Source organism: Tachypleus tridentatus, chromosome 8 (genome assembly GCF_004210375.1).
Source record: "Tachypleus tridentatus isolate NWPU-2018 chromosome 8, ASM421037v1, whole genome shotgun sequence".
Classification (NCBI taxonomy): domain Eukaryota; kingdom Metazoa; phylum Arthropoda; class Merostomata; order Xiphosura; family Limulidae; genus Tachypleus; species Tachypleus tridentatus.
Window position 1 is genome coordinate 8,342,498 of NC_134832.1, and position 27,941 is coordinate 8,370,438.

The 27,941-nt window shown below is 30.9% G+C and overlaps 1 pseudogene across 1 annotated transcript in view; it reads right to left on the minus strand.

Moving 5' to 3' along the window:
* Positions 1–1,459: 1,459 nt before the first annotated feature.
* Positions 1,460–27,941, minus strand: part of LOC143258485 (tyrosine-protein phosphatase non-receptor type 9-like) — an 80,586-nt pseudogene continuing 54,104 nt past the window's right edge. The window contains exons 10-13 of the transcript XR_013032314.1: positions 22,843–23,003; positions 16,219–16,448; positions 12,418–12,625; positions 1,460–4,453 (exon numbers count right to left, since the gene is read on the minus strand). The product of XR_013032314.1 is annotated as a tyrosine-protein phosphatase non-receptor type 9-like (transcript). The remainder of the gene's footprint in view (positions 4,454–12,417; positions 12,626–16,218; positions 16,449–22,842; positions 23,004–27,941) is intronic.

Sequence of the window (27,941 nt, forward strand, 5' to 3'; positions counted from 1 at the left end):
TTGAAATTAAGAGCCAAAGTACATGCTCTAGTTTTGTTTTCGTTTATTTACTAAACAAAAATTTTCAAAAGAGAATTGGTAGTTATGTATAAATGTAATTTAATTACTGAAAAGATTAAATGTCCAATACCACTGCACAACAAAGTTTTTGCTTCTTGAACACTGTTGGGTGTTCCTTATAGATTTCTGGCTGATCATAAAAATCACATCCAAGTTTGCCCGTCACGTACCGTTTCATCGAAATCTTCAGTTTTGTCATGTTTTTTCTTATATTTATGTCCAAAAATTTTCGTTTCTGTAAGAGACCTATGAACAATGTTTTGTGCAGTCTGGGCATGTCCAGGCCAGGTTGGAAGCTGTTCTGTGGAAGTATGCAACCCAGACAAGCTGGAGCCAGCTTGACACTGTCTCAGCAGGTTATAAAAGTGGCTTGCATACACAGATGCTGCTCATTGGATTAATATAGACCTTATAGTGTGTATGTATTGTTTCAGAACATAGCATTGCCTCAGCAGCACTGTAACAAGTAAGTCACAAGCATTTTACAGGATGATTGGTGTCGGTCAGTATGTCTTGTCAATGTCGTAATGGCTGCAATACATTCTGCTATATTTGTGGCGAGTATATGCTTGTTCATCAGAAACGCTCAATGACTGCTCTTGTGAAGAAAGCACATCATCTGTGCTTTGGCTGTAAAATTGGTGATCAAGACCAGGAATGAGCGCCTCACATTTGTTGTGTGATGTGTGCTTTCTGTCTGAGAGCTTGGCTCAGAGGCACTCGAAAGACAATGCCGTTTGCTGTCCCGATGATATAGCGATAACAGAAAGCCTATGTGATGGACTGTTACTTCTGTTTGACTAATATGTCTGGTTTCTTTGCTAAAAACAAGAAGTGAATTGAATACCCTAATATGCCTTCAGCCATGAGACCTGTGCCACGTGACGACAGTCTTTCAATTCCAAAACCACCAGAAGAATGGACCTCAGATGAACCAGATGAAGAAACTGCAATGCAGGGAACTGGCAGTGACACTGATCTGGATTTTGAACTGTGCTCCTCAGGCAATCCACATCTCATAACACAGTCAGAATTAAACTATCTGGTCAGAGATTTGGGTCTGTCAAAAGCAAAAGCTGAATTGAGACTGCAGGAATGGTGTTTGCTGTCACCAGGAATGAAAATTTCTGTTTTTTGAAGCCATCAAGATGATAAAAATTCTTTGCACAAGTTGATAGTCTCTGTTTCGGTGTTGACATCAAATTCATTTGTAGATTTAAAAATGCACAAAAGTAACTTCTGCTTTCTTTAATGATTATATAATTAAAGAAAATTGTGACAGCAAAAGCAGCTGGAGATTCATTTAAATCATGAATGATTTATCTGTTATTCCATCATGCATTCAATTATTAGGCCTTAGTGATTGTAGTTGTTGTTCTTTTGATAACACAACTTATAAATGCTTGAAGAAATTATTTATTAAGCTACATTTACAGCAATTAGTACATGTAAACTAACAATTAATACCAATGACTAGCTTAGTCAAATATATATTTTTACTCACTAATCATTTTTTAGTAATCATTCTTGTATAATGCAATTACAATTGTTCACACTTAGGGGGTTCCCTCTCAAAAAGTATACCAATTAAAGTTAACTCAGTAGGTATTTCACAATTTTCATTTAATTGATTCATAATAGTAAACATATAATACTGGTTAAGACTGATATAACTGTTATTTGGTGAGATGTATCTGCTTTACATGGGAAAGTTTATACAAAACATAAGCAAAATTTCAATAGAGCATGTCCAAGATATGTTTCACGTTGTCTTTTTGCAGCAGAATTTTGTGGTATGAATTAAGAAAAACAAACTTAAATCTTTTCCTGTGTTCCTTCCAGTTAAATTTGTTTCAAATATAAATTTCTCAGAAAATTTGGGCAGTGGACAGCAATTTCTCAAACTGGAAGTAAGCATAGGACGATAGAAAATACATTAGTAAAGATGAGCATTATTACCATTATTCATCACCCATATGTGCACAAATCACTACACAATACAATATGGAAATCTGTGTGTAATTATTAATAAAACCTCCACTTTACTTTGGAGATGGACGGGTTAACTATGACTTTACTTGCCATGCTACCTGTTTAAAAGAAGCTCCAAGCTTAGAACTACAAATCTTAAGTGCATCTTATTTTATAAAGCTGCTTTTTTCATGAGATATATGCAGATCATGTTTCAGACTCATTGAACCTGTAGTGCTTATAATGAGATGTTCCTTTTCACAAGTAAGGTCTGTAAAATAAACTTCAATGGAATGCAGGAGAGTGATCCTCAGTGTAAAAACTGAATTATTTCTGATAATTAATGTGCTAAAAACAGTTAAAACATTCTTGTAATAAAAGAGCTAATTACATATCAGTGCAATAATATTTAAAATGAAAACTTATCGTACTACTTTCATTAACGTACTGGTTTTTCTTGGTTACTTAAGATGCCCTTTAATGTAAAGAATATATCATGGATTTTGAAATATCTGAACATGCAAGAAAAGGTTAAAATAACCTTCATTTTCATTACTCTGTAATTCTATAGTAATGAGGAGAATTATTATGTATTGATCACAAATTACATAACTTCTATTAATATGCATTTCAGCAAATCTGATTACTGGTTTTGTTGATAGTATAGTGCAAATCAATTGCATAAGCCCTAAGATGAAAGGTTCATAACACTCCTGACTGGAAGAATTTAGTTATATGTACATGATATCAGATATGTCCAATTGAAAATCAGAAATACTAAAGTAACTTGATGCTGTTGATAAAACACTTGTTTTCTAAGCTACAGTTCCTGGGATCTAGGAATAACAGGAACAAGTGGCAGTTACTACAAAATCTGTAAAAGGTTAGGACTTTAATAAAATGTAAAGATTCTAACCCCTTCCCATAAAAAAAAAACAACTTAACTGAGGTAAGATGATATTATATAACAGAGTAGCTTAACACAAGCTTTACATTGAGCTTACTTAGAAAAGTTAAAATATAAAAGTTACTTATCCTGAGCACAAATACCAAACATTTTTAAGGATATGAGTATATACACAATCATTAGACATAGATTTTATTAGGAAAAAAAAATTATAATAGAAGCATAAAATAACAATTCCACTAGACTTCCCAACTGATTGAAGGAATGTGTGATCGATTATAGGATGTTTTTGTTTTGAAATTCAAAAGGAACAGTAAGGAGTTAATTTTTATCACTTTCCACACATAATACTTAATCTAAAATCAACTGTGAAAATTACACAACCAAAACCACCATTCCAATATTTGGCACAATGTTAAAATTATCATCATATTCTAAAATTTTACATAGTAAAATTCTAATTATTTATCAGACAGTTTTATTTGGAATACTTTTACATGAGCAAAAAGATAAAATGAAAACAGCACCAATTCTTTCAAACTTTTTACAACTGGTAAATTTTTCATGTCTCAAAATTGTAGTTGTTTACACACAAGTCTTTCATATATGATATTAATTTGACAAGAAAGAATTAACAAAAAATAAATGAGTTGGCAAAAGTAAAAAAAAAATCACAATTACATAACACATTCAAATTGACATAAGCTTTTGAAATCATTTTTCCCATTGAAAATTAATTATTTAATATAAAAAAAAAATTATTTATGTAATTCCATATAAGATGTGAACAGAATATATCATTAAAATATATACAGGAAAGTTCTTTGAATATAATACTTTACTTTTTGCAATGATTGTTCTTCTCCAAAAGAATCACAACTGTTGAGATACTACCTTAATGGTTAGCTGCCCAAAAATCTGTTACAAATGCTCATCATAAACAAAAATGAGAAACAAGCACTTAGGTTCAAAGTTCTAAGAACTGTTAAAAAATAATATAAAAACTATATTTGTTACATGTGAAAGGTATTCAATCCTTTGTTGGGTAAGCCTAAATTACATATAGATTAGCACAGTAGTTAAAGAAAATGCTATTCTGTAGAACAGACAATAACTTAAGTTCCAAATATCCAATAACTTCAATGAGTTGAATCACAGTACATATTTCTATTAATACTATTTAATTACACTCGAACCACATTATTCAAAGTGAACATACAAAGAAAAATTTCTTCTACTATTAAATACGATGTACAGTGCCAATTTTACTCATAACAAACTTCTACTGAAGCTCTTACTCTGAATCACTGTCATCAAATCCAGATAAATCGACATCCTGCAAAAGACCACGACTTAATGCATACTCCAAAAGAGCCAGATGACAAAACACATACTGATCTGGCATTTGGATACTGTAAGCTCGTTGGAAACGAATTCTTTCTACTGTTCCTCGGACATTGATTGTTCCTGTAGCTTCTAAATGTTGAATGCTGCTATCTAATGTGATAAAAGTACCTGGAAACCAGGAAAAAACAAAACAGGTAAGCAACAACACCAGGTATAAAATCTGATAAGTACCTTTCAAATATAGGAAACTAAGCACCATTACCAAAACACAACAACAACAAAAACTTTCCAGTAATAGAGTAAGAAAAAAAAAAAAAGAGATTAACAATGAACTGTTCTAATAAAAACAGTATATACTACATAAAGGAACCATATTATTTTAAACATTTCTCTGAATGCCATGTATCAAAAACATGTTTTACAGTGACAAAATAACAATACAGTTATTCCTTTGGAATATTTCCTCTTAGAAAGGGTACTAAGTTCTCTGTAAATATGTATCATAACCAATTAATAATGAGAAGGCTAATTCAATACAGAAATAAAGTTCTAAATAATTATTACCTGTTAAAATGTTTCTCCTCCACACCTTTTTTAAAAAACCCTTTGATATACTTCTTTTATATTATGTTTCCTTTCATAAATTTTCAAATACACTCATGTTTTGCCTTTTCTGTTCAATGCATTCACAATCCTTGTTTCTTTTCCTTTGCATATCTTCATATTTTCAAAAATGTTCATAACCTCTTTTTTTCACCTTTTGTCCTTTTAATTTCTATTCTCTTGGTTCTTCCATGTCTTCTGTCATCTATGAATGTTACCATGTTTAATAAATATTTCTTCTCTCTATTAAATGTTGCATCTGATGAAGCTTTTTTTCTTTTAATATGTACAATATGCTGATCATTCAATTTTTCTCTAATTCTACCTTTATTTGCTCTTCTTCAACTTTTGTTTGTATATCTCCAATAAATTTTCCAACTTCTTTGGCTTTTCCTTCTAATGCTCTTTTCAACCCCAATCCTCATTTATTTTTCTGCTTTTTTTCTTCCAGTCACATCAAAGATCTATTTGTCAACTTTATTCTTTCACATACCCAAACATTCTTAATCCTAATTTTCAACATGTTCGATTATCTGATTTCAAAACTGCCCGATATTTTGTGGTCTACTTGTTTTAATTTCCAACATCCAAATCATATAACTGCTCTTTAACTTCTCAATTTTCATTTCTTATTTTCCACTTTCATATATCTGCTCAATACATTTTTATGTCAAGATAAAAAAATTGGGAATTAGAAAAACTTCAAATAACGATCTTTAAAAAGCAAGGGCACACGACTGAATATATTTGAAGACCTTATTTACTCAAACTACAAAACCCTATTTTGGCTCCATGTTGTTACCTAGAATTACTGTTGTCATGAAGATTTATTTGAGAGTGTAGGGTATTTTTAGTTCCTTTGTAAATAAATTCTATATATATAATGCATAGCAATGGGCAAATAAATATATGCCTAGACTAGGACACAACCCCAACTAAGCACATATAAAATTTTACAAGATAATCATCCTTTTCATGTAAAATATATGGCTAAAGATCACTTTAAGTAAACCTTCTTGTCTTATAAAGTAATTATTCTATGAATTTGTATAATAAAATTTAAAATTATATGTATTTTTTTCACTCCTCCACTTCATACACAATATAGGTTTTGCTCCCTAAAGACACACCAATTGTATAATGTACAAAGACTTATCTACGCACTATAGTTGTCTAATGTTCATCTGTTATTGGCTAGCAATTCCCATTTTATCCTGTACTTAAACTTTTCAAAGGAGCATCAGGTATTTGTAAGAAAGCTAACTTCAAATAGCAGTGATAACTGTTTATCCTGGAAATATGATGTTTTAAACTTATGTAAAATATAGCAGAAATAAATCAACTTTTCAATACTACTGCAACATTCACAGAATATCCTTCAGTATTCCACAAAAGGTTTGGGTGCAATATATCAAGCTGTTTTTTGTTGTAGGTTTTATACACGTACAGCCTTAACAATTAATAGTAAAGGTTTTTAAGTGTTGTTTGAACTGAATCTTTGCTGTTTAAGGTAGTTTTCACCCAAATGTTATATTAGAGTTTTGTCTAATTCCTAGCAATCCATATTATGAAACACTATTATTGTTCATGACGAAATCAGTATTTCACAAATTTCAATTTTTTATTTACCTTTTATTCTTACTATAATACTCCTTACCCGTTCCTTGAGTCTTTGCTCACTGTTGTTTAGTCTGCTCATTTGATGTACTTCATCTTTTAAAACAATATCACAAGTATTTGCATTTATTTCAAATCCTAATTTCTTTATTATTTCACTTCCCTTGCTCACTTCTTCTTCTTCTTAATTTTGTAAAATCTTTTTTTTTTTTTTATCCATGTTAAATGTTAGTTTGTTTCTAAGTACCTTTCCAACTTCTTAAGCATATCTTTGAGGTCTCCTTTCATTTGCTATTATCACTGTAGTATCTGTAAACTTGAAACAGTAAATATAACCTTCTTTCAACCACAGAGCTTTTTTCTTTACTTCATCAACTACTTTTCCTCCAAATAATTTATATTTTTTGATAAAGAGGCTTGGTGTGTTTGAGCAGTAATAAAATTAATACTATTTGTAATAAATAGGTAATTCTTGGTGAATATAACACAAAAACTACAGAGAAAACAAATAATCAGAAGACATTCTGTTAAATTTGGCCACCATACATGTCAACAACAACTTGTGTGTTTAAGATGATGTGATACCGTGTTTCTCCGATAATAAGACCTACCCATAAAATAAGACCTAGTGTGATTTTTGGGGATAGTTTTAAAATAAGCCCTAGTTAAGAGTGGCAGGAATTAGTTTAATAGTTAGTTAATTAGTTTGTTTATGTATTAATCAGTTAGTTTAATAGTTTAATAATAGTTTATTCTAAATGGTTAGTTTAATAGTTTTACTTTGTAACTTCATTTTTTTAATATATCAAAATAAGACATCCCCCGAAAATAAGCCCTAGTGTCATATTTTGGAGTGAAAATTAATATAAGCCCTGTCTTATTTTCGGAGAAACACGGTAGTTGAACAGAAGCATCCAGTATTCAACATGGCTGTCTCATGATATCTATCGAGTTTGTGACATAGTATGTACTCTAGTGTGCAAAACAGACTTTAGATATTCCCTAATCCAGAAGTAAAGTGGGTCATCCAACTTATGTGTTTAAGATGATGTGACAGTTGAACAGAAGCATCCAGTATTCAACATGACTGTCTCATGATATCTATTGAGTTTGTGACATACATAGTATGTACTCTAGTGTGCAGAACAGACTTTAGATATTCCCTAATCCAGAAATAAAGTGGGTCATCCAACAGCATGTTAAATACTAGTCAGTTTTATTTTGATATCTACTTCAACACTAGAATGTAAGAAAAATGGTGTTCAAATACACCAAGAACCTTAATAAGAACCCTGTATATAAATCACAGGTAAAACTGAACTCCACAGGCATCCCTGTCTGTTTCTTTCTTGCATCAAAATATCTTATCCTCTTCTCATCTTTACTACATTTTGTTTATCTCTTTACATCTCTTGCATCATTATTAAAATTCTTCTACTACTCATAATTTTATGCATCTTAAAAGTTTGCTCTTTTTTTGTGTGTTCAGTGTGTCAAATGCTATCTTTCAAACTTTGAAGTAGACATACAACTTCTTTCTTTGCTACTTATTTTGTATAAGTGTATTTAGGGTGAGGATGTTATATCAAACATTCATGATTTTTATGTAATCTTATTCCAACCATTTCCTTAACTTTTTTCTTATTCTACTTAAAATTTAATGCAACACATTTAACAGTGTAACTCATCTATAATTCTTGTCATCTTTATCTTGTGGCTTCAATGTTGGATACATTTGTTGCATTTGGATACACTTGGATGTAGGATACTTTTCCCTTCTTTTCTCTTTATATGGATGTCAAACTTTTTTTTTCCCAAAGTTTTTTTTCATTTCCTCTAACTACTACTTTATAAGATTTGTAAAATTCTTTATCTTTGCCAATCCTCATTTTCTTTGTCTTATAACCATATTCTTATCAAAATCTTGCATATTCTTACATACTCCTATCAACTCTTCATTTTTATTCATTTTTAAACACTTTCAAACTTTTTTCAACCTTTAATATCACTCATCTTGTCAATTCTGAAATTCCTTTACTTTTTTTTACCTCTTCCTAATTTTTTTCTGTTGATAGTTTTCTTTTCTAGCTTGTACTAATCTTCTTCCAATGTCTTCCTACAACAGATAAAATATTTTTCTTTTCTTTTCATCATACTTTCTTCCTCATTATACTCTTTATCAAACCAGCCTTTCACTTCGCTCTTCATTCTTTTCACATCAGTCTCTTCTGCAACCCTTCTTTATGTTTTATTTAGTGTTCAAATATTTCTCCATTCATTGTTCCCTCCTTCCATATTTTTTAAATTCTTTAAGAAGAAAAAGTGCTTGTTTTCTTCCACCTTTCTCTCTGTATGTTTCAATGTCTCTTCTTTTCATGTCATATCCCTAATGATTGGTAGATTTCTCTCTTCTATCATTAGCCTTTCTACTAAAGTATCTTCCTCTTATCTCTCTCACTATGAACTTGGTCCCAGGAATTTATTTTTTAACAATTTTGTGCTTGTTGTACTTTTCAAACTATAATTTTTTAAACAATACATATATCTTCACAAATTTTGCATATTATCAGTAAATATTATGACTTTTATAAACAAAATATGTTCTTCAATTAAATTCTAATATTTTTAAAGTTATGATTTGTTCAATGCATTTTTTTCTTTCCAAATGTTGACTATCTAACATGCAAAGTAATTTTGATTTTAAAAATACTTTTATGTATCAGAAAATTGTCAAATTTCATGTGCAAAATCTTTAAAACCTCTGAACAATCTCCATATAATTAGCAAACATTTATTTTTAGAAAAAAACTTTATATTTTGTCTGTTACTTTTGCTATTGTATCAAAAATTGAAGGAGTTTGTGAAGCCTCTGTATTTGATTCATTAAATCTATTGATATCTCAGCAAATATAAAAGGTATGAGAGGTTCTTATTCTACATTCTATCTTGTCAATATCAGTAATTTGAGTTTCTAATTCATAAGAAACTACAGACTTTGTAATTGGACATCACAAACACATAATAAACCAAAGCTGCACTGAACATCTCATACAGAAATCAACATTTAGAATTCTTTTGTGTTCACTTTTAAATTAAGAAATTAAATAATTTATAATATAGAATTTGATACCAAAATTACTGAATATGTTTATAAAATAGCATTTTAACAAAATTTTGAATGTTAGCCTACAAATGTGATGACATGCTCTTTGACCCTTTACCATAGGAAAATCTGTCGTGATATGTTAACTGTTGCTTACTTGTTTATCTAATTTGACTTGTACTTCCTTTCTCTTATTTGTTTATCATAATTTCACTCTTTTTCTCACCACTTTCTATTCTTTCTACTTTTCATATTTTGTTAACTTGTATCTTCTCTTAAACTGCCTTCCAAAAGTTACACAGTATCTTCATTGGTACATAATGTCATTGTGTCTCCATCTTGTTACCCTTTTTTACATTATAGTTTATATTTCTGTTACAGTGTGTTTTTTAGAACATTCCTGCTTGACAGACAGAATACCATTTTATTACTCATTAAATATAAAAGATCATTTCAAAATAATTTGGTGTTTAGTTAAAGAAAAATCATGCACACTGTGCACATATCTGTTAAATGTTCTCAAATAATTATAAAAGCAAACCAAAAACATGACAGAAAGCTAATTCTTTTTTTTTTTTTTTCTAAAAAGAGGTTGAAAAGTAATCTCCAGTTTAAAAATAATGAGTTTGGTTTGAAAGGTAAAATTGTCCTTATGTAATAATAATTAACTAGCTGATTTCTTCTTGATTCATAGAATCAGTAGGATTATTTCTAAATACTAATATAACAATGCCAAACTTTCTGTTTAATGCCATAATATAGCTATAGATCATGGAGAGGATACTGAATAGCTCAATTTGGTTGTTATCTTTACAATCAAAATGTATTGAGCAAGCCTTCATTTCACAATCAGTTCCTTTCTATTACTATACTGTTGAAAAAAAACAACAAATTATAAATGCTCCTTTATAACTGTTGCAAGGGTAGGAGATCTGTTATTATTTTTATAAAACTTTATTCATGTACATTTACCACAGCTCTTTTTAACACCCTGTTCTTATTACATGCAAATATGCAAGTCAGCTTGCTGGTGACTCCAAAAAGAAGTTGTAAGCTTTCTCAATAAACAGTAACCATGAAGATAAAAATTCCATTGACTTGTTAGAATTTATTACTGCAAAAAGTTTTCTTTTTTTCCTCTTTTTATAAAACATTCATAATTATCAGTTGGTCCTATGGGCCTCATACATCTGGGACCTGTGACAACTTGACTGCTCACTCAAGTTATATCACTGAAAACAATATTCCCAGTAGAACTATCAAACCAAACAAACTAGAGTAAACAAATCCACAACAGCATGGCCATGTATTGATCAGCTTTAATTTTTACTGTTTTTAAGTTTCACATATTATAAAATCAGTTAGTAACTATAATAGAAAATGTTTTAGACAATCATATTTTATAATATGTACACAAAGCTACACAAGGGCTATCTGTAAATAGTTGTCCCTAATTTTGAATTGTTAAGTCTGCAGGAAAGGCGTGCAGACAACAGCCCCCATAATGAACTTTTTGATACATGTGTTTGACCAAATAGTGTAATTTGATCATCACTTATAGTGCTTCAACAGTTCCAAACAGCAGAACTTACTTTTATTATGTAAACCATGAAACCTCAGATCCACAATTCAAGCACACTAATCACTAGGTCATGTCTAGCCGAGGGAACTTAATTAGTAGAAAATTATGTCTTCTTTCCCAATGAATTAATTGTGCTTTAATGTTATTTCAAAGAAGATATTCTGCTTGGAAAAATAAGTGAGAAGTTAAGGATGTAATTTTCAATAATTTTTAAAGATGAGAATTTCCAGTCAACAAGTAGATTCCTGACTTGAATGTTGCCCAAATGTTTTCAAGAAACTATCAAAAATCTTGAGGAAGGACATGACCAATCAGAATCTAGTTAACATGTTTTCCTAATTTTACAAAACTGAGTGTTTAAAACTTAGGTTTTATGAACAAAAAATTAATTTACAAAATTGGCAAAGATTAGAAGTGGCATGATGAAGCAAGGGCTAGAGAAATTTATGGCTGAGTTGAAAATAAATTCAGGTGGGACTAGTTAAGAGAAAGAACATGAAATTACATTTTTTACTGAGTGTAAACACTGGGAGAATTCATTTTATAAAAGGTTGATTTACTAGCTTTATGCACAATATGCAACAATCTAATAAACTATGCTTCATATAGGTGCTCTATAATTTTACCACCTGGAACTATTAAAAAGCACATGGAACTATGAAATGACAAGTATACCAAACTTGTCTAATTTACTGGAAAATGTAAGGATGTCACATCTTTCAAATATATGTACAAAATATAAGAGAATACATCAGAGAAATTTTAATACCCAAACTTTTTTAAGGAGAGAATATTCCTGGACTTTTGATATAAAAATGTACCCAGCAATACATTTAAAATATTTCTGTTTTTCTTTTGCTTATTCTTATTTTCGAATTGCACAAATTTTTGTTTACGATTTAAGCACTGCATTATGAAACACTATATTTACAATGAACCTATGTGTTACGTGACACATAAATTCATCTAATGTTTTTTATACCATTGAGTAATATAGCCTTTATAACCATTGTATGATATTTATGAAGTACCACATCAGACACATATTTATTAATGGCATTTCTAAATAGCTTTAACTAGAATTTATTATTCAGCCAATTTCTTGAATAGCTCAGTGTATCATGGTTTTCTATTACTGTGTGACAACAAAAAAATCTCTAAAATTAATTAATTTTAATTTGTGTGAGTCAAAGTGAGTTTTAGATACATTAATATATTTTATTTTACCTGTCCTTCCAATTCCAGCACTACAGTGAACAATTATTGGTGGGCCTAAAGGATGTCCTTTCCACTCAGATCCTAAAGATTGGAGAGCTTGAGCTTGTTGCTCTCTCACTTTGTCACAGAAAGTCAGCATGGCCAAAGCTGAGTGAGGTACACCATAGTCAGGCCAGCTGATGAACTGCATGTGAACTACAGCTCGACTGATGTCTGTCTGTAGAATAAAGAATACAGCAAGGTATAGAGTTGCACTACATAAACTTGAAGGTTTATGCATATTAACAGTAACTGAACTTATAAAAAATGAATTAAAAATATGCAAAACAAAAGAATATTTTAGTTGTTTATAAAGTATTGTTTACAGAGTTATCAGAATATTTTGTTACAAATAACAATCCATACAAACACTCAACAAGTATCAAATTATAACAAAACATGTTCTCCCAATACATCAAAATGTCACCAAGTTTTGTGTACATGTATCAGATGCTTCTATGATTAGACCATTGTGAAGACAAATGAAACTTCAGTTATTAACTATGTGTTTAGTCTTTTTTCTCACTAGTTATCTTCATAACTACAGTCATCTTCTGAAAACATATAACTCATAAAATGTTTACAGATGTATGCTTGTTCACCGATAAAATGTTACTGGAAAAGAGCAGAATATGAGAGATTGAAATTAATGAAGGAAGAGAAACAGTGAAAGAAGGACAGGTAGTGAGAGGAGCAGACAATGTAACCTTGGAACCCCAGATTATGCTGGCCAATAGGGTTTAATTTGGTGGCCCCAACAAGAAGTGGGGTGTATCTGAGAAATCAACCAATGAAGCAGACAGATGGAGAAGTACACATAAAGGTATTGAGGCCTGTGACGAATGCATCCAGTTCAGGGAGAACCCCATAGAAGGTAATGGTCCCTGGAAATGAGATGATCTAACAACCACCCCATAGGACAGATTCAGTGTAGATGTGAAAGATGTTTTGTGACTAGATTGAAAGCAATCAGCACATGGCATGCTATAAAATAAATGTGATAAACAAGGGCTCAGTAAAGAAGATCCAAAGTTCAAAAACAGAGATCTCTGACCAGGTCCCCCTTGGTGCTTGATATGAGCTACTACCATAGAGCTCTCTGATTGAATCATGATCAGATTGTAAAAGGCAACAGAAAGGAAGTAATGTAATGCCTGATGAATCACTAGAAGTTTAAGAACATTCATATGCAAGACAATTCCATCTGTAGATCAACAGCCCTTAGTTTTGTGGTGCTTGACCCAAGACCTCTTTCCCTGAATGTAAGGATCCATGAACGAACGTATATTGGGACACAGGGGAGAAAGTGGCACATTCACTAATATATGGGCTTTATCAGCCACTACTACTGATCATCTCTCAGGGAAGGACAACAGAAAATGGTGGCAGAAAGAGAATCCCATGCAAGGTTCCATCATTCACAAAGTGTCCACTACAAGGATTCCATGGGTATGACCAAGAGGGACCAATGAGGTCACGGAGGACCACACCCCCAAAAGTGACATAACCTTGCAAGCAGTAAGTGGTCAAGTTGAGAGAGCATGATAACTAAAAGTTCCATGGAATGTAGATGTAAAGGAGAAGGTTGAGTATGACCAATGTTGGTGTCAAAAAAGACCTCCAAATGCACCAGATACTTGAATCTTCTCTTACAGATGTTGGTATGTTACAGGATCTCAAAGAGGGATGGAAATGGGTTGAGGAGAAATACCCTGCATCACCCATTGATCATAAACAAAGGAAAGCCAGGAAGGATAAAATTCCAATATCTGAGCTCTCACAAGACCCAAAACCCACTGGATAGGCACAGGTATTGTTGGCAACAAGTGGTATGTCATTGATGACCTCAAAGAAAGTAAGCACCTGTACTTGGAGGAATGGGTGTGAGGATGAAGGTGATACAGAAGACTTTGATTGAGACAAAGGGGCCAAAAAAAGTTGAAAGGGTGGACTACTGGCAGATTGATGTTACCTGAGGTTTAATACTGTCGGGAACTGTATCAAAGACATAATGTTAGGAAAAGGAGAAAGACGTAAGTCCACGAGATAAGTGGAGAATAAATTGACAGAGCAAAACCCTATAAGGTTTCAACAATAAAGAAACCATGTAGGTAATGTTAGAGCCATACAGGCTAATGTAAAGGAGAAAAGGTGAAGGGTAGAAAATCTCTCATGATTACTGTAGAGAGCCTCTTAGAGTAGATGCAAGTATACTGGACATGTGTGAGACCAACATTAAAGTCGGGAGCCACCCCATAAAGAGGTAATAAGGAACCCAACAACTGTTGATCCAAAAAAGGTTAGTCCACCCAATGTGGAGAAAGGGTATACTGATCAGAGGCTCTCGGGGATGTGGCATACTGATTTCTTCACTTAGTTGGGAGAAAAAGTTATCCACATGAATCCAAATATCAGGAGAGAGTTAAAACATCACAAAACTCGGACACAAAATTCACAAAGGCCGGGGTGAATGTTCAAGCTGGACCTGGGAAGGAACAGCAAACTCATGAGAAGGAAGAAGGTTATCAAAATCTTAAGACATTTTGACCTACATTAGCAGAACCACAAGGAGCCTGGCAAACGTCAGGAAACAAAGGCTGATCCATGCAACATTCAATCTCCAGACATTTAAAATTGAAAGATCCATCATTGGGTCGTTCACATTTGAGATAAAACATTGGTCATAAGTTTTTGATCTAGAAAGTGGTAACATTGACTTAACAATTCATAATGCAAAGAATCTGCACAAAACTGTCAAGTACAGAAACACAGCAACAATAATAAACTGGGAGAAAATGTTTTAAAGTATGAAAAAAATTGTTTGTTAAATGGGAAGCCCTAAGCACAAAAAATATGTCTATACTAAAAAGCTGCCAAACAAGAAGTGCAAGTTTGGTGGAGGAGTATAGAGGGAGTTACATACCATGTGACCATGTTGTTATTAATTAATAGATGATGCATGATGGTTTGCATGACACACACACACACTGGAATATACTAATTCCAAAAAGGGGGAGAGCACAATGTTTGCAGCATGCATGAAGTTCCATATAGAGTATAGCACTGAAAAAGAGTAGCTAATTTTGTGAGATAAGTAGTGTATCAGAATTATCCATTAAAAGAATAATAAGAAAAATTATATAAAAAAATGTAAACATTTCATGTTACTATGTTTTGTTGAGATCCAATTTTATTTCTTTGTATTTAGAAATCCATTGCCTTTTATTAACAATCTCTTGAAGAGTAGAATCATAAAATTTGACATGTACTGCATATAAACAGGACTACTGAGATAAAGAATATTAAATGAACTCTTAACAGTGTGCTTAAAATCTCTGACTACAAAATACAAAGTTGCAAGTCAACCTACAATACCAGAACCCATAACAAACTGTTGAAACACCACATTTATATTAAGTATCTACTAAAGCAAAAAAACTAACACTATTGTAAAATTTAAAAAATTGAATAAAAATAACAATGATATTAATAACAGTACTCATGAAATGACTTGTTGAAAATAATGCTGAAATTCATTACTCACAAATTTGTCATACCTTTGTTGACCTGATGATGATCCTAAGACAAAATTAAAATCTAATTCTATGTATAGTATTTCTATCAGTAACAGTTTTACAAAAAACTCTTAACACTTACAGAAAATGACACTATTACAAATATAATGAAAAAATATCAAACTTGTACTTTTTTTTTACAAAGAATACTTGTTTATCTCAAAGTAAAATTAGAGATATCTAAATAACAAATTACCTTTAGGTTTGTAAGGACCAACTGTGTAACTACATACTCTTTGAAGTGCTCAACAGTATTGTTAAAGATGTGGAATTCACCATACTCAGCACTGCTTTCCTTTTGTTTAGGCCAATACTGACCACACTTTGCTCTGCTGCGTTCAATTGTGCGTGTTGTCATAACAATCAACAGAACTTCTTGTTCCCAAACCATCTGCCAGAAATCTGAAAATGTCTTTGGCAAAGGTCCTTTAAAAGAAGAAGAACAAGTATTACTTACTAGTAAAGAGATTTGAAATGTCTGTAGCACAAGACATCCATTACTGAAAACATTTTCCTTGATTTCTTTACTTATGATTATTTTTAAGATAAAATGAATACGAATTGAAACATTAATACAAATTCTCTAAAAATATGATAAACACTAAATTTATAAAACTATTTTTTTCTTTTCAAGTCACTTAAACATTCTTCCTTAATTTCAATAGTAAAAGTTCTAATTTTATGTTTATATGTTTACATCAGCAAACTAAACTTTACTTCATTGTATAAGCTGTTTTGCAGACAAAACAACAACCTTACAAAAAAAAGGAAGATAAACATAAATGGCTAAAACCTAAATACTTACAGTAAAGTTGTGGTGACTAGACAGCAATCACCATGGATAAAAGCCTATACAATCACCAAAATCTAATTACACACATGACTTATATATCACAGCAGTTTATAGGATTTGGTTTGTTTTGAATTTCACTCAAAGTTAAATGGGGGCAACATGCACTAAAAAAGCATAATAGAGATTTATATTCATCTGATAGAACATTCAGTCAGCTTAGCACCAAATCTGGGCAATTAATATAAATATTATATCAATTAATGTCACAAAAGTAATCAACAACATTAAATTAGACATTCTAATTATTAATGTTTTCAATTACTTCAACTATTGATCAATTGACTTTAATCCACTAAGTCACTCAATATGGTCTCATTCCAAGGGGATGACTTCATAACCATTTTGTACTTTTATACTATAAATTTTAATACAGTATGTATATCTTCACAAAATTTTACAAGTTATCAGTATTTATTACAAAGCTTTTGTACACAAAATATCAAGGTTTTTTTATATCAAATTTCAACACTTTTGGAATAACTTTCTCAAGCATTTTTTTTATATCTTTGAATGTTGAGTATCCAACATGGAAAGTAATTTTGGTGTCAAAATTAAAAATACATTTGTGCATCACAAAATTTCACATGTGAAATCTTTCTAGCTTCCAGATAATTATCCACTTTTTTGAAAAAAAAAAGGCTTTACATCTTATCAGTTATTTTCACTATTGTATCTCTCTATGGATTTGGTTGATTTGACATACCTTGTAATCACAATAAAAACATTAGCAGATATAAATCTCACTTCTTTACTTCTAGAATGACTACAAGTTATAACACAGAACTATAAATATTTAGTTGCTTAATTTATAGTTGCTACTATAAATTCTAGTAGCTTAAAATGCATAACCTTATACATCTATATATATATTTACTAATTTTACTTTACTTACCTTTCAGCTGTGTCTGACTAACACTATAGAAGTTGGAATGATGTGATGCCCATGCACTCATGTTGCTGTATCCAACAATCTAAAATTGGCCTTTGCTAAGACCTGTCTTGTCTTTGTTATAGTGAACCAGCATTTTGTTAAATACAGTCAAGTTTTTGGTTATAATATATTACATATTTATATCTATCATTACTATTAGCAAATAAGTTCTTAAATTTCAGTTATTTTTTTAAAACATAGAACAATAAAGAATTATAGACTTGCAAATTTCATATGTAGAGGATGTAAAACAAAATAGCTCTTTTAGATTTTATATATGCATTTTGAAATAATAAAAAAATTATAAATTATTCTACTAATATTGAAGAATTCCACTGTAATTTAAGCTAAGTAACTAAACTGTATTTGAGTCTAAACAAATATTGTTTTTTAAACATTTTCACTCACTCCTTTCTTCCAAGATCTGAAACAAAAGAGATATAGAGAAGGTTCTTATTTTATACTATCTTGTCAGTATCAGTAATTTTAGTTTCTAATTTGTAAGAAACAATAGACTTTGTATATATTTGGACATCACAAACATCTAACATAAAACCAAAGTTGCATTAAACATACCACATGACACACAAAAATTGATGTGTAACAATTTCTTTTAATATTACTTCCAAATTAAGAAATTAAATAATGTATACTATTAAAATTAAAAATTATAATTTATAACTTGATACCAAAACATTTTGAATACAAGTGTAGAAACATGATTATATGCCCTTTGAACCCTTCTTACAGGAAAACCTGTAGTGATATAGTAAATAAGCAACATGATAAATTGATTTTTAAATTCTACTAATCAACCAATTACACCTAAAACAGAACTGAAAAAAAAACAAAAACATTTGAATATGCCTCAGGAAAACTCTCAAATATTTAGCTGACTGAAATTTTAACCTGTCATATGATGTACTATATTACATTGTTTCTGTAATAAATTGTCCATCTTGCTTCCTGTTCAAAATTTATTACTTCTGGAAATACATCAACATGCTTAGCAAAATTCTAGTTAGAAAGCCAGAAAATTTGTGATAGATTGTCTGCTTTTTTCATGTTATTATTATGGGCATTATTTGATTAAACAACAAAATATTTATTACAGTAGTAACATTAGCAGGGTTAAGTTTCTTTAAAAGTTGACAGTATGAAAAAAAAAAAAAAAGAGAGACTGGGTAAATACTATAGTTATTGTTTTTCATGTGTGTTTTTTATTTATCATTATAAAAGTAATTATAATGTAAAAATAATAAATATTTTTAGATTAGATCAGATAAAAAGTAATAATAAAAATTTTTAATTCATGATGACAAGAAACCCACTTGAAGTAAAAATGTATTCTAAAGACGACTGGTATGGGTATAAATTTTTAACTAAAATAAAGTACAGAACAATGTTTCGATCATTTTAGACCACCTTTAGGTTAACAAAGAGAGTTTGAAAACACCATCATACTAAGTAGGAAAACAAATACAAATAAACACAAAATCGAAGAAGCTGTACTTATACAAGAACTCAAACGAATACAAAGGAAGACCTTTATACCTATATTAATCAATAACCTAACACCTAACTGCAATGCCCCCTACAATCTTTTCCCATTTACACTCTCGTCCGTAAGTTATGCCCATCAACTCCCTTTGTTAGCCTAAAGATGACCTAAGAAGATCAAAACATTCTGTACTTTATTAAAGTTAATACCAATATCAGCAGTCTTTAAAAAGATTTTCATGAAGTATGTTCATTAGTAGCCTGTGTCTTCCTTAATTTGATAGGATAGAATAAGGCACTTGATGACTTACAACTTACATGGTGAAAATATTAGTTAGACAAAGTTCAAAAGGCAGTAAAATAATGAAATTTAAGTAGAAACAGATGCATACTGTGTATACTGTTACAAACCTAGTGCTATTTCAGATAAACAAATGTAGTTTCTTGTTACAATTTTAAGTCATTTTAGAAAGAAAAAAGGAGTAATTTATATTCATTTTGAATTTTATGGTGGTTAAAAGGTTGGGCAAATTGACTGAACTAGATAAAATATAAAGTTTTACTGAAAAAAAAAATTGAAATTTATTAAGGAGGTTTTAAAGATTAAGTAATTAAATCTGATAATTTACAGATGAAGAAAAGTATTTTTAATCTCAACACTTTACACTTGGTGCAGTCAATAGTTTAACTCCACATATCCAAAGAGAAGTTTTAGTGAAAATACTTCATTAAAATTTCTGATATTTTATCCACAAAACACTTTTTAACATTTACTTAATGCTTTTAAAATTTCATAATTATAGCACGTTTACCACCGTGGTGATTACAAAGTTGTCTAAAACACAGAAGCTTGCTGTGATAGGGTTAATGTGCAGAGTGAAAGTGCACTAGTTAAATTTGTGATGATGAGAAAACCCACTTGTAGAGAAAAATATACATGTAAAAACAGTTGATATGGATAGAGAAAACTCGATGTAGAGGAGTGAAGAAGGTCAAAACGTTGTTCACTCCTCTACATAGAATTTTCTCTACCCATATCAGCTGATTTTACATATATATTGCACTAGTTAAATTATTCTCTGCTGTTGTAAGGCCTCATTTTTTTTTTAAACTAGTAACTGTTTACTGGCTATTATATAATTTTATTAGCAAGTGGATTAGTAAGTGTAGATATGATAACATCTTTCTTTTTTAATTATTCAAATAGTATATAAAACATACTGGACAATATATATTAATTAACCCTTTCACAATGGGTCACAGGTCAAAGGCCATGTTATTACATTTCTAGAGTTGCATTCAAAATTAAATTGAACTACTATTTTATGAATTTGTCAATAAGTTTGGAATCAAATCATAGAATATAATTGAAACTTTAATATTGTATGAGTTAATTTCTTAATCTGAAAGTAAATATCAAAAGAACACAACTAAATATAGATTTTAGTGAGTTATGCAGTATGTTTAATGCAGCACTGTTTAAAATTAGATGTTTGTGATATCAAAATAGTAAACCTATAATTTTGTACAAATTAGGAACTCAAAATACTAATAATGCTCAGCTAGAATATAAAATAAGAACCTCAGTCTTTTTATTTTGCTGAGATATGGTTTATCTACTGAATCCAATGCAATGTCCCCATTAACCTCTTTCTATTTTAAAAAAATTGTCCCTTATATACACTTATTTCAATATATGACATGTAAATAACCAACTGACAGCTTAAAATGTCCCCCAGCTGGTTTTCTAAGCCATTTTAATCTGTGAAAAGGTACCATGTTCTTTCAATCCAAGTTTCCAAGGAGGTAGGTTGTGTCTTTAGTCTGCTCGAAATTTCATAGTTTTTAAAATCTAAATAAATCTTAGTTACTAAGCTTAATAAATTATAGTGGAATTCTATGGTATCAGTGTAGTTATTTATGATTGTTTTTGTTATTCAATTGTATATTTTAAACCTAAAAAACATTTTGTTTGATATCTGCCACATGCAAAATTTTAAAATGCTTAGCAACCTATGTCCAGCAACAACTGAGTACAAAGGTTGTAGCAAGAGATAATTGTTTGCTTTACTTCTTGATTTATTGTTCTATATTTTCAGGAAAATAAGTTTAATAATTTATTTCTAAATAGTAATGATTTATATGCATATATAGTGTATATTAATTGAAATGTGACTAAATACTAATCTCCTAAACCACAGTCAAAGCAGGGTAGACTAAAGGTCAGTTTTATATTATTGCATATGTAACAGGAATGCACATGCACTGCATCAGTGAAAGTTACGTAATGTTAGATAGGCAGGACAGGAAGGTCAATGTAATAATAATTATATATATAAATATATAGAATTATGAGGCTTATGCTATTTAGACTAAACATTTGTATTTCTGTGTTATAATATGTAGTCATTCTAAACAAAAGCATAATTTATATTTATTTCCTATTCTTTTTAATGATGGTTATGAGATTAGACAAACCCCACATAGTTAAGAGTATAGAGAATAACATAAAATATCTTACTAATAACAAGCATTTGAAATGTAATTATGAGGTTTTAAGAGATTACACAAATAGTATTTTATATTTCTGGGATGAAGAATAGTTCTTTAATCGTAACATGAAATCACTTTACATTCAGACTAGTAATGAAACAGACTCAATATTTTACAAAGAAATCTTTAGTAAAAATATTTCATTAAAAAATCAGATTTTTTTAATATAATACTTGTAATCTTTACTATAATTACCAAAGTTTGTGAAGATACACATTGTATCAAAAGTTGTAGTGCAAATACTTAATATGTGCAAGTGTGTATATGAACTTGTTTAGAGTACACTCAGCCCATTGTAAAACAGTTAATTTAAACTACCCCATTTAATGATAATCTACTCTCAGAAGGTGTTTAAAAAAAGAAAATGATACAGCCAACTAAAGGTGGTTTCCAGTGGGTGCCTAAAATGGATACAATCACTTATAACTACTAAAATAATGGCTACTTGCATGATTTTGCAACTAAATGTTTATGGGAGTAACTGTTAATAACTAAGTGATCTACTTCAACTCACTTATGCCAGTCTTATGAAGAAAGGCATTTACTGATAATCTTAATACAAACCTTAGCTACAAAAACAGCCTACAAATCTCTTATTTTATTGATCAACTACTACAAATTTGTTAAAAGGCCCCCTTTACAATCCCTCCCCCCAAAAGTATTCCAACACTATATTATTAGTTTATTTTACAAAATACAAATGCTCTTATTAGTAAAATAAACATACATTTTAATACTTATTAGTTAACACAGTTGCCCATAGTCGTAAGCAGGTATTGAAGGAGAAACAGTTTTTAAAGCAGTACAATTAGGTGTACATAAGACAGCAAAGCAGAAAAAACAATTGGAAGTCATGTTTGATCATTAGAATTACATATTTGGGTTCAGAAAAAACAAAGATCTTTGTGTATTTAATCTAATAGTCTTGGCCAATGAAAAGTTAAAAAACAAGCACCAGTAATATGCAACACCTTATGAAATACCTTGAGTTGAAATAAATGCATTTTTCTGCTGGAAACCATCAACATAATTAGCATTGATGTAGTCTTGGGAAGAATTATCACCGGTAAACAAAAGTTTGACTCGAGAATGGTCGTAGCAAAGTACGTCACTATATCGATTTTTTGGTTGATTATGTTTCAATCTAGAATTAAAAAACATCTTTAAGGTAATTTTACATAATCGCTTCAAATTCCAGTTTATTTCTTATATTTATAATTTATCCATTATTATTTCTAAGAATCCCTATTTAAAATTACAATAAAAAACATTTACACATTTTGTAAAATGAAAATTTATTTTCATGTTATTTTATTTTACTATAAATTTTCCTGCATAACAGTCAAAATTGTCATATCAGTAAATTTATGAATATATAAAAAGATATTATAATTGAGTTTGCACAAAGATATACAGATTTTATCAATACTCTTTTTTGACAGTTGACCAATACTCATTATTAAATTATCTTTATTTCTAATGACACATTGAAACAAACACTATATTTTCATTAATTACCTTGGGGTTCTTACCAACCAGTACAAGTTATGCCAGTTTAAATATTAAAGACTACTAAATTCACAATACCCAGTGGCATTATAATTATGTTAATGATATAATACTATTGAGTTGACAAACCATTTCTATGATGGAAAAAGTCATAAAAGCTCAGCCAAAATGCTTATAGCATAAATTTCAGAATTTATAAAAAACAAAACAATAAACATTAAAGATTATTTAAAAAAAATACTGAATTATTATTACTTGTTAGTTGCTTAACATGCAATATAAGAGAGAAATGCAACTATTAGTAGAATAACCATAGTAGTAAGTTAATTTGAGTGTAAAATTTCTACAGAATCCATAGGAGTTCATTATTTAAACAACAATAGAAATTTAATATATTTTAACTCTTAACTTTATCACTGTGACATCTGACAACAGTTCAGATAACAAAAAGTAAAAACAAACTCTTTTAGATAACTAGATTTTACAGTTTAAGGCATATATTCTTAAAACTCAAGTTTTAAACTATAAAAACAATAAGTTTAGCATTAAAAAAAACTTATAATTTTTATAAGTTACACAGAAACATTTGAATTTTTTTTATGTTATGATGTCATAATACATAAAAATCAACCTTTACTATGAAACAACCAAAAACAGTATATCAGGAGTTCTGAGAACCACCATCTCTGTGGCAACTGTGTGGAGCCATGGATGAAACTGCATGGTCAACATGGCTTACAGTGTGGATTTTGTTGTTAAAGAATATTTGGACAGGTACCACTTGCCAAAGATTTAAATCCAAGAAATGTATTTGAAGCAAGAGTCTCTTTGAGCAACAAAAACATAAATAAAAACCTACTCAGCATCAGAGCTGCTTCAAAGTATCAAGCATAGCAACAAACAGAAGGCAATACCCCAAGGATGCAGAAACCATGATGCAATGAATATAATGGGAGATGGAAATTAGTGTGATGGTAAAAAAGAAAGAAAAACATGAGATAAAGGAAACTGAACCCAACATGAGAAACTAGACAAAAGCCAGGCATGAAGATGGAGGACATGAAGTGCAGAAGACAGAATCAGCTACTGTGGTGGATGATGCAAGTCAAGGAATAAGGAGAGAATAAGAAGCAAACAGAAGAACCATGTACAGAGTGTTACACATTAAGGAAACTAGTCAAAGATGTAATCTGATAGAAGATTTAACAATGGAAATTGGCTGTATTAGACATAAATGAAGGCAGCCATAGCCAAAACTCAAGAATTGGAAAGAGGAGACCAAAACAAAGATACCTGATGAATGAGGGAGATGGTAAATATATTGATACAAGGGGAACACCACTGATTGCAAAGCCACCAAAAATAAAGAAATAAAGGGACCACTCTGTCAGTTAAACCTGGCCTTGGCAGAAAAGACAATCTGACACCCAGGTGAAAGCACTCAATATGCAACATGCCATTGAATGAAAGTGATGATTGGGGCCTAACAAGAAGATTCAAGGAAAGAAACAGTGATCTCGATTAGGTGTACTCTGAAGAGAGATATGAGCCTCTCTTAGGGAATTGTCTGTGTGAATCTTGAGCAACCGATCTCTGGAGGATGTCAGAAGTTCAAGGAAATTCATGGGAAGAGAACATTCCACCACAAACCAATGACCCAAAGCCACATGGGGTCAACCCAAGCACCACAGCCCTGAAGGGACACATCCATAAAAAGATGTAAACTGGCCACAGAAGGGGAAGCAGGACACCCATCAAAGTATGAGCTGTGATGAGCCATTAAGAGATATCAAACATAAGGTAGAAAAGAAGAGTGATAGGAAAATCCAAAGGACCCATTGCTCATGGAGGGCCTGTCAAAGCAACCTTATATGAGCCCAACTAAGGGGTATGAGAGAAGTCAGCAAAGACCACATCCTCAAAAGTAATAGAACCTTGCAAGTAGAAAGTAAGGGGGGCAAACAGGGCACTACAAACAATGTGTACCATAGAACAAAGCCATAGAGGATAAGGTTGAGCTCCACTGAGATGAATAATAAAGAAAACAAGGAACTGGATGGATGGAGAAAAAGACTTTGCCAAGTTAATCAACCAGCCCATATAACTAGAGTTAAGAAGAAATTGTCAATTATGACAAGCCGAATCCTGTTTACAAAGAGTAAGAAGGGGCCAGTCATGCATGTATTAGAAAAATGCAGCCTTTGAGTAAGAAGTTGGAGAACAAAGGGTCGCACCAATCAACAAAAGATGCAAGGCTCCAGAGTCAGTCTGAAATGGAGTGAGCAAAATCAGTACATTGTCCCACAATGGAGAAACTGAAGATAATGAGGAGAATGCTCCAAGACAGAAATATGCAGATAAGTATAGAAGATGTCCAACTCAGTCAGTCAAAGACCCACAGAAGAAGGTAGAATTCCATGGTGAACTGGGGGCATGAATGTAAAGAGTGACACAGAACAGGTCAATAACCAGCATCCTGGACCTGGATATTTTGGGAATCACAAATAGGCAGGAGGAAAGCCCCCCTAAACCACATGATGCAGATTTGTTAGTCTGAAGCATGAGGTGGGCTAAAACCACCTCAAAAGGATGTTGTTCCATCCAGGGATTCTGATTAAGGAGGAAACAGGTATGCTGGATGGCTGGATAAAAAAAAAGCAGGAGAAATAAGGGATGATAAAATCTTCTCAACACATTTTGGAATATCAAACATGGGAAATGAATGGAGGTCATTAGATGAGCTTTCCTCAGACCTGAATCTTCCAGGTAGCTACCAGAACCATTGATGGAGTAGCATGTTTTGTTGGGAAAAACAACAAATAGAATACAAATAAAAACAAGAAGAACCACAATCCAATCAAGCAAAAAGAAGGAAAGATCAGTGGGTAAGGAAGAAGTGAAAGAATAGAAAATAGACAGAGAAGAAATTATTCTGTGAGATCAGTAAAGGCAGAAGGTTACCAATAAAGGATGTGAAAAAGGCAACAAAAAATAGGAGTAACAAGTTGAAGACTAGTTGGTGATGAACTATTCCATGGACAGGATGCAGTTATGTCAGAAAGACAGCTTGTAGTGACATACAATGCCCCCAGAGTATGACAGGTTATGACACTCACCCAAATGAAAGAGGCCAAAAGCTATATCATCTGAGCATTGTCTTCTATGTTTACATACTTAGTAATGTAAAACAGATTAAACATATATTATGAGTGCACATTAAGGAGTAAATAACTGCAATCAAATATTATCCACAATGTGTGACATGTTATGGAGTAACTGATTATGTCTTAAACATCTAATTGTGTATGAAGGAGTAACTAACCAGGTCTAATCATTATTGTCTATGTGGACATGTTAAGGAGTCAAAAAGTAGGACAAAACATATCTACTACATGTACATGTTAAACAATAATGAACCATGATGAAACATTATCTACATGTTACATGTCAAGGAATAACAAACATTATTTTCCTTATGTATATCTCAAGGAGTAAATAACTGTGACAAAACATTAATCTGGACATGTTAAAGAGTAATAAACTAAGTCTATAAATCATTATCAATAGACTGTTAAATGCAAAGGAAAAATAAATAACATTGAAATATTTTTTCCTTGATGTGAATGGTTGAGTAATGAAATAAAACTAAACATAACCATCTAAGCATACATGTTAAAGAGAAACGAACCAGGTCAAAGCATTATCATGTTTACGTATTAATGCTATCACGTAGGGTCACAGGTCAAAGGCCATATCACAGAGTTTAGTATCAAATTGTAAATTACAATTCAAACTTTACTTTTATATATTAGTTATTTTCTTAAATTAAAAGTAAATATTAAAAGAACACACTTAAATATCAATTTTTGTATGTCATGTGGTATGTTGAATGGGAAATTGGTTCAAATTATGTTTGTAATGTCCAAATACAAAGTATGTAGTTTTATATGAATAAGAAACTTAAATTATTTATATTTACAAGCTAAAATATGAAATAAAACCTCCTATCTTTCCTCCATGCTGAAATATCATTCATGTTCCAAAACACACAGTGGCCCTACTCAGCTCTTCCCATTTTTGTAAACACTTCTTCATGCACATGTACTTTTGTCTATGTCATGTGAATAACAAAATGAAAGTTCTGGATGTCCCTCTTCTGGATTTTTCAGTCATTTTTAAATATTATAACATTAACTCATTCTTTCAATCTAAGATTTCAAGCTGGGAAGTTGAATCTTTAATTGGGCTGAATTTTATATTTTTTAGACCCAAATACAGTTTTATTTACTAAGTTTTTTTAAATTACAGTGGAATTATATGGTATTGATATAGTGATTTATGATTTTTGATTATTTAAAATGTGTATATACAACTTCAAAAAATTATTTCGTTTCACTTCCTCCACATGTGAAATTTGATAGGTTCAGCAACCTTTGGAAAGCAGCAAATGAGTATGCAGTTTGTAACTAGAAGATATTATAGTTTGCTATACTTCTTTATTTATTGTTCTATGTTTTAAGAAAAGTATTTATTTGTAAATAGTAATAATGTGTGTTTGTCTGTGTGAATGTAT